The following is an 8837-nucleotide window of genomic DNA, read 5'->3' as shown; positions in this document are numbered from 1 at the left end:
TAATTAGTAAAGGTCGATCTTTGATCGGGTGAGTGGGGTGCTCATTATTGACCTTTCCATCTCATACCTAAGTTCCTGAACCAAGACACTTTGGTAACGATGGACTGATGGCCTTTGGCACGAGTCACGGGTTTCCTAAATTTCCCAAAACACTACAGCAAAAAAGGGTTTTTACGGCGCGCAATGCACGCCGTAAAAACCCTTCTACGACGTGCAGTGCGCGTCATATTATGACTAATCATGGAAAGTCATTCACTTTCAACGACATGCTTCATACGTCGTTAAAAACTATTTAACGGCAGATTTTGTGCGTCGTTGTTACTTTTTCTATGGCATGCTATAGTACGCCGTTAAAAACTATTTAACGGCAGATTTTGTGTGTCGTCGTTACTTTTTCTATGACTACTTTTGCACGTCGCTAATTAGTGAGACAAATAAAGACGCTGATTGCACGCCGTAAAATATGTAATACAACGACTTATTATGTCAGCCATAGAATGTACAGTTTTTTATATTTTTAAATTCAGCAGGTTCTATTTGAGTTGTTAGGTTTTATTATTGGCAATCCCGTTTGACAAGGATTTCTTTAAGAAGTTGATTTTCTTCCAAAACTAGGATTACTTTTGGATTTCTATAAGTAATTGGATTTCTTCCAAAACTAGGATTACTTTTGGATTTTCTATAAATAGTTGGTTTTCTCCCAAAACTATTTAATTCTTCCAGATCTTCTTTTTGGTTCTTAAGGTTTATATCTGGGGATATTTTGTTAGTTTTCTTCGATGTTTTATTGAGTATTCAACTCATGGTTTAAAGAGAGTACATCAAAGGTTTTGTTTGTTATACACAAGAGAGAGAGAGTTGTTCTTTGGTGGATTCTGAAGAATTCGAGCCTGAAGCTTCGGTGGATTCTGGAGTGGCTCATCGAAAAGACAATTCCGAGGTAAAGACGGGGTTGGAAGAGGCACATAGAGGTTGGTTCAATTAGGCATGGATTCGCTAGGTAATTGAGAGTATACCTGTGTAATTCCTTTAAATCTTCTTAGTGGATTGTTTTTATGGCGATTGCCCGTGGTTTTTTTTATCACAGTTGGAGGTGTCCAATTGTGGTTTTTTCATGTTAAAATCATTGTGTCGATTTGTCTTGATTGTTTGATTGGGATTGTTATATACTGCTTAAAATTGATACATAATCACAAATCAATATCTAGGGGATTTTTAGATTTTTCAATTGGTATCAAAGCAGGTTGCTCGTTTGTTTTTTAAAACTTTTGAGCAAGATCTTGTTTGATTTGTGATAATGGATTCAATTCGCGAGGGAAATTCTATGGTTCGACCACCCCTACTTGACGGATCCAATTATTCTTTTTGGAAAGCTCGGATGAGATCGTTTTTGAAATCTATAGATGAAAAAGTTTGGCAATCTGTCATGAATGGGTGGACTAAACCAACAATTACTATTGATGGAGTAACTTTCCCCAAACCAATTGAAAAGTGGGACACAATTGATTACCAAAATAGTAGCTGGAATAGTAAAGCTATAAATTCTCTCTTTTGCGCTGTCACACCTGAAGAGTTTAGTCGAATTTGCAATTCTGAAGTCGCAAAAGAGGCTTGGGATATCTTACAAACTATTCATAAGGGCACTCCTTCTGTTAAACGCTCAAAACTTCAAAGGCTCACGTCTAGTTTCGAAAACCTATCTATGAAAGATAGTGAGACCTTTGATGAATTTTATGCGAAGTTGAGTGACATTGTAAATTCCAACTTCAATTTAGGTGAAAAAATACCATAATCCAAAGTTGTGGGAAAAATTTTGAGATCCTTGCCCGATCGGTTCCAACCAAAAGTTACGGCTATTGAGGAGGCTTAACATGTTGACAATCTCAAGCTAGATCAGTTGGTTGGAAATCTCCAAACTTATGAGGCACATAGGAATTTCAAAAAGAAACAAAAAGATATTGCTTTTAGTAGTGCTCATAGAGTTGGAGAGGATTCTAATGAGGATTATGATATAGATTCCAAGCTTACGGCTGCTTTTGTTAAACAATTTAAAAAATCTTTTTTGAAAAAGGATCCTAATCTTTTGGAATCTACTCATACTCATAAATCTAAAGGCAAAGATAAACTCAAAATTAATTCTACAGCCAAGAAGGAGAAAGGAAAGATACAAGGGAACTCTGACAGACTCCAATGCTATGAATGCCAAGGATTTGGCCACTTTGCTCAAGAATGCCCCACTCGGTTGAGGAAGAAGAAAGCCCTCGCTATCACTTGGGATGATGAATCAGAATCTGATGAAGATGAAAGTGACAATGAAGATCAAGGCGAAGAGGGACATAAACAATTCCTTGCTTTCATGGTGGCTTCTGAAACTGAAGGAAGAACAGAGTATCCGAAGAGCCCAGTTGAGAATGCCACTGACGATGAATCCTCGGGAAGTGATGATGAAGAGCTTGAGCAAGCTTATGAAAAGTTGTATAAGGAATCTCTTAAGTTATCCAAATTGAATGACAAACTCACTATGAAACTCAAAGCATGTGAAAGTGAGAATGTCACACTAAAGGAGGAGATTTCCGAGGCTAGGATTGATGCCATCAAGATAGCTAATGATCGACAAGCTCTTTGTGCAAACCTCTTGACATGTGAGACAGAGAGGAATGAGCTACAACAAATCTATGCAACATATGAAGAAAAAATTTAAACTCTCGAGAAGTGTCAAGTTGCTTTGGAAGAACTAATGATCAAGAAAGAGGAAGAACTCAAGTGTGCTATGGTTACCATTGGTCTTTGGAACAAAGGATCAAAGACTTTGGACAATATCATTGGGTCTCAACAAATTTGTTCTGACAAGAGTGGCATTGGCTTTGGTGGTAAGAAAGAGCAACAACAGAGTGTTTCCACATCTCATGATACAAGAACTCAAGGAAAGGGAGGACAAAAAATTCAACATGAGGGTAGACTTCTCAAACTTCCTAGAGTTGGTAAAGCCAAAGAAAAGAAGGTACACCCTGCTTTTATTTGTCATCATTGTGGTATGCACGGTCATATTCGCCCTTATTGTTATAAGTTGCATGGGAGAGTGTATTTGCCTAGACCTAAAAATAGGCAGTTGAAAACCAAGTCGAGACGGGTTCCCATTGAAAGAAAAGGAAACCACAACGTCAAGACACCACCCAAGAACCGCAATGCTCACAACTTTGTTTATGCTAAAGCGGTTTGGGTGAGAAAACTTGACTTGTGTTAATTTGTTTTGTTATTTTAGTTTTTAGGTTTCTGTGTGGTTGTTTTTGTCATTACATGTGTGCCCGTTCATTTTTTTTTGTCTTGGTTTCGTTAAAAAAAATATATATATTTAAAAAAAAAATCCCAAAAAGATTTTCTTAGTATGGTTTTGCAAGCTTGAAAATTTTGAGTGGTCCTTGGTGCATATTGGAATTGATGAGAATATCCATTACATGTTAATATATGTGTGCTTTCTATGGTCATTACTCATTTTGGAGTGCGTGTTTTTTGATTAATATGTCTCATTCTGTACACACTCTTGGATTAGCAAATTTTAGAGTCTTCCGCCTTAGTGATTTTTTTCTTCTATGGACTTCTGTCATTGATCTTTTGCTTTTCTAGAGGAATTGATCTATACTAGCATATCATAGGTGATGTTGAGTCTCTTAACCACCTTCTATCTTTTTGCACCTCCACGGCTTTCCCCTCAATTCTTTGCAGTCCAGCCATGAGGAAAAGGCTACTTCAGAGTCACCAACCAGGCCATCCTTATTATATCCATGCTTCTCTGGTTCGGTTTCCATACTCTTGAGCGTGTCAACCGCCAATGAGTGTGCAAAAGAAAAAGAAAACAAAGAAAAAGAAAAAGAAAGAGAAGAAGAAAAAATATGCAAAAGAAAGAAAAGAAAAAGATGTGAAAAAAAAGGAAAAAATAAAGGATTCATTGATTGAGGGCGAGCCTCCGCCTTTACTCACCAAATACCCCTTGATTCCTAGTGGTTTGACTTTCCTTTGTTGTACTTAGATTCTCTTGTCGGAGGTTCAACTTTCAGATCACTACTAGGATTGAATCTAGTGTTTGTCGAACTCCAAGAGTCACACACACACTTTTATCATGGGATCTATGCTTTTCACATAATGCATCACTTTCTTTTATGAGGAATCTTCCAGAGTCCGTGCACATTGTGTTTTCTTGTAGTGGTGCTTCTTGGATAATCTTGTGTGTTTCAAGGTACAAATCAGAAATTCCTTGCTTGCTCGACCATATTATTTTTTGTCGTTTTCTTCTTGTTCATTGTTTTTAGTAAGGGGGAGTTTGGTTTATCATTACAAGAGTTTGTTAGCATGAACACTTTGTTTTGTTTGGTAAGGGAGATTGGCTTTAGTTGTTTTGCATGTTGATATGCACTTTTTGCTTATTATTTCCTTCTTGCATGCTCCTGATATTTACATCATCATATCATTACTTGTGTGGTTTATGATATGGCTTTAGTTGATTGCGCTTCCTTTGTCAATTCGTGACAAAAAAGGGGGGAGTATGTGCCTTAGTTTTCAGGTTTTCATACTACATGTTCTTAAAGTTTTCAGGTTTTCATATTACATGTTCTTAAAATCTCCAAGTCGCATCTATTCATGTTTTCCATCTCATGCATCAAATGCTTCAAGATAATCTAGCCATATGTTTATTGCTTTTTCATATACTCTTGTGAGACTAATAGTTGTTTTGGAGATTGTGGCACTAATAGCTGTTTTGCAGATCTTAATCTTGAGAAAGAAGTTTGTGTTTGTTGGTTGTAATGGGTTGGGGTGATTAGGATTTTATTTGTTAGGTGTGTTTTGTCACGGCATTGCCAAAGGGTGAGATTGTTAGGTTTTATTATTGGCAATCCCGTTTGACAAAGATTTCTTTAAGAAGTTGATTTTCTTCCAAAACTAGGATTACTTTTGGATTTCTATAAGTAATTAGATTTCTTCCAAAACTAGGATTACTTTTGGATTTTCTATAAATAGTTGGTTTTCTCCCAAAACTATTTAATTCTTCCAGATCTTCTTTTTGGTTCTTAAGGTTTATATCTGGGGATATTTTGTTAGTTTTCTTTGATGTTTTATTGAGTATTCAACTCATGGTTTAAACAGAGTACATCAAAGGTTTTGTTTGTTATACACAAGAGAGAGAGAGAGAGAGAGTTGTTCTTTGGTGGATTCTGAAGAATTAGAGCCTGAAGCTTCGGTGGATTCTGGAGTGGCTCATCGAAAAGACAATTCCGAGGTGAAGACGGGGTTGGAAGAGGCACATAGAGGTTGGTTCAATTAGGCGTGGATTCGCTAGGTAATTGAGAGTATACCTGTGTAATTCCTTTAAATCTTCTTAGTGGATTATTTTTGTGGCGATTGCCCGTGGTTTTTTTTTATCACAGTTGGAGGTGTCCAAATGTGGTTTTTCCACGTTAAAATCATTGTGTCGATTTGTCTTGATTGTTTGATTGAGATTGTTATATACTGCTTAAAATTGATACATAATCACAAATCAACATCTAGGGGATTTCTAGATTTTTCAGTGATTAACCCTAGGTCTAATATATAATACCTAATTGACTATTATATTTATATTTATAAAAAATACAACATAAATAGATATAAATATGATATATATTTTATCAATATATAAACATCCTTTTTTTTTATAAACAATAAAAATATATCAATATTTTGATTAATTACCTATAATTAAATAACACATTAAATTAATTAAATTCCATATTAAATTCTCATGTATCCACATAATTAATAAAGCCAAAAATAAAATAAAGTAATAATAATCATAATAATAAATAATGACTTACGAAAAATTAGGGTCGCTACAACTCAGTTATAGGATCTCTGATTCCTGGGTTGAGTATCCTCATACATAGTTCATGCTATATTCAATGGGCTTCAACCCTATCCCCCTCGATGTATTCTAAACTCTATCTCTTGCTAAGGCCTTAGTTAATGGATCTGCAAGATTGTCACCAAATTTAATATAATCTACAATTATGATGCCATTATTCATATAAGATCTCACAGTACTGTGTTTTCTTCTGATAGGTTTGGATTTACTGTTATAATAACGGTTATTAACTCGACCAATTGCTGTGGTGCTATCACAATGAATCAATCGCTAGAAATCAAGGTTTTAGAGGCGTTTAACAAACGCCGCTATAGGTCTTAAAAATGCCGTCAAATCCTTTTGCGACGTTTAGCACCAAACGTAGAAGATGCGGCCATCGCTATAACTCTATGGCGCTTTAAAAACGTCACTATATTCCTATGAGCACAATGTAGTTAGTATATTACAACAAAGCTTATAAACTTCCATTTTTTAGTGTATGTGTATGTGTGCACACAGCATGTGCAAGTCAATCCTTATATGATCTGCCCAAATAGACGTATAATGCATGGCATATTTTGCATTACTTATAGTTTGTTTGTTATTTTAATTGGTTATCATAAAGTCTTCAAGTAAAAATACAATACCTTCACAATTTAATATATAAAAATTTAGAAATACAGAAATATTGATCACATAATTACCCTCAAATATATCATCTGCATTACACAAACCCACATGTAAAAATTACTACTATTACAATAGATATACATATATAGAAAGATAAGTATTGGGTTTTGCATACCTGAAATGAAAGAGGAAGCAGATGTAACGACTGAGAGGCTAGTCAAAAGGAAGAAGAAGACAAATAAAAAGAGTCCTTTATGTGTATTTAAAAAGTAATCAAATTCAGATTTTAGATTAACATAATACAAATGAAGTAGTACAAACCAATCAGGGGATGCTAGAGCCAAAATTCTAGTAGTTGTGATAGATTTGCGCAGATAAGGTTTTCCTATGCAAGGCTTAGTCTCATATAGTATAGTAGTAAGAAAAAGGCTTGACATTATAAAGGTGAACATAAACTTTTGACATGCACATATACTTTTTAAATTAGCATTGAAGATAACATCTCACAATCTTTTAAAAATTAAACACCTGTTTTCACAAGATTTTAGCTTCCAAAAAGTAAATTTTATTTCTTCTCTTCCACACACCTATAGAGGGATTTTGGGGAAGGAATAAAGAGAAGAAAAGAAAAGGACAGTACCATGAAACCAAAACATAGGTATACACAGAACTCATTGTGGTAGCATATACAAATAAACTTACTATGAAGCATACATTTTGGCAGCTGGGTGAACCCATTTCAGCCACTCATTACAGATTTGGAGGATTAGCAGAAACCAAGATTTTGTACCTAAAGTTTGTCAAGGTGCCATGCTCCAAAAATGCACACCACCTCAAGGGTGTTGTCATGCACGGACTGAAGATTGAAATCATCATCATGCTCATAATCATTTTGCCAAAGATCAACTCCACCCATATAGCTACCTATGTTGAGCACAATTAAACCCTCAGCATCCTGGAGGAAAAGTTAAAAGGAAAAAATTTAAAAATATGAAATAACAATAGTAATAATAATTTAAAACAATAACAATAAAGATCTTAGGTTATTTGAGTTGAAGTACCTTTGGGATTGGGATGTCTTTCCCATCAACTTCAAGCTAAACTTGCCATGGTAAGTCAGCACAAGTTCTGTCCATTATATCCCTTGAACCTTCGTTCAATTAGCAAATCAAAATTGTGTGCGCAAATCAAGGGAGCACACATGATGTATTTATCTAATAAAATGTTTCAAAACATATTTAGAGTATATAAGTAGTATTATGAAGAATGTAAAACATTGTTATTATGAAAAGATTCAAAACACAAGACATGAAGGATTCAAGAAGTGTCAATAAAGTGTTTGATATTATGCACTTTTATTCTTCTTTTATCTCTTATCCTAGCTATGTTGTAACTCATCAACAATTTCTCCTACTCCTCAAAAGCCCACAGGAACGGAGTTGATGCTCCTACATCCATAGCATGAGTAGTTAAAGCAAGTGAATGATTTGAAATTTGAGTTGGAAAAAGGAACCTGTAAATGGCACAGAATCTCATGGTTCAATGGAAGCTTCCATTGCATAAAAATCATCATGTACCACAACATGTATAAAATTTCACTAATGCTTCCATTGCATGAAATCAATCATGTAAAGATCTGTCTTTTATCTAAGTGCAAAAGTGTAGCTAGCCTTAAAAGGATTATGATAAGATGATAATATTAGTATAATATTATCATAACTAGTCTTAAAGAATATAGCTAGCCTTACCATTTTATGAGTTCTCTTTTCAAACATGGTATAGTAGAAAATGTGGTATAACACCAAAAATATGTAAAATACTAAAGCACCTTACCATTTTGTTTACTTTCTTACACTGACATGGATGGCCCTCTTTGACCACTTGTCCAGCCATCATAATGAAAAAGCATAATTTGAAAATCCTCAAAAAACTATCAAAAAATAAAATAAGATTACAAACCTCTACTTGCAACATCATAAAAATAATACATATAATGGAATGGTCCATTTGTGTAACCTTTTTAACTGCTGCATCAATGTTGTTCCTTTGATCCAAACCAATTGTGAATGTTACCAAGTATTTCGGCTTCATTGTCAAATCCTGAAAGTTACAGAACGTTCTCCACAAGATAACTGGAGTTATGAGAGTAGTTACACACATGCCAAATCAATGGAAATGTCATAGAATAAAAATAAGAAGGAACAAATTTCTATGATGCCAAAGACTATGCCCTGACCTCTTTTATATTAATAGAATGAATGAAAATTAATCGACTTAGGCATTTAAACATGGATAGTTTTTTTCTTTTCCTTAATGTAAGAGTGGATTAAGCAGT

Source organism: Camellia sinensis, chromosome 12 (genome assembly GCF_055761805.1).
Source record: "Camellia sinensis isolate YWXY chromosome 12, ASM5576180v1, whole genome shotgun sequence".
Lineage (NCBI taxonomy): Eukaryota > Viridiplantae > Streptophyta > Magnoliopsida > Ericales > Theaceae > Camellia > Camellia sinensis.
This window is presented reverse-complemented; position numbering follows the sequence as displayed.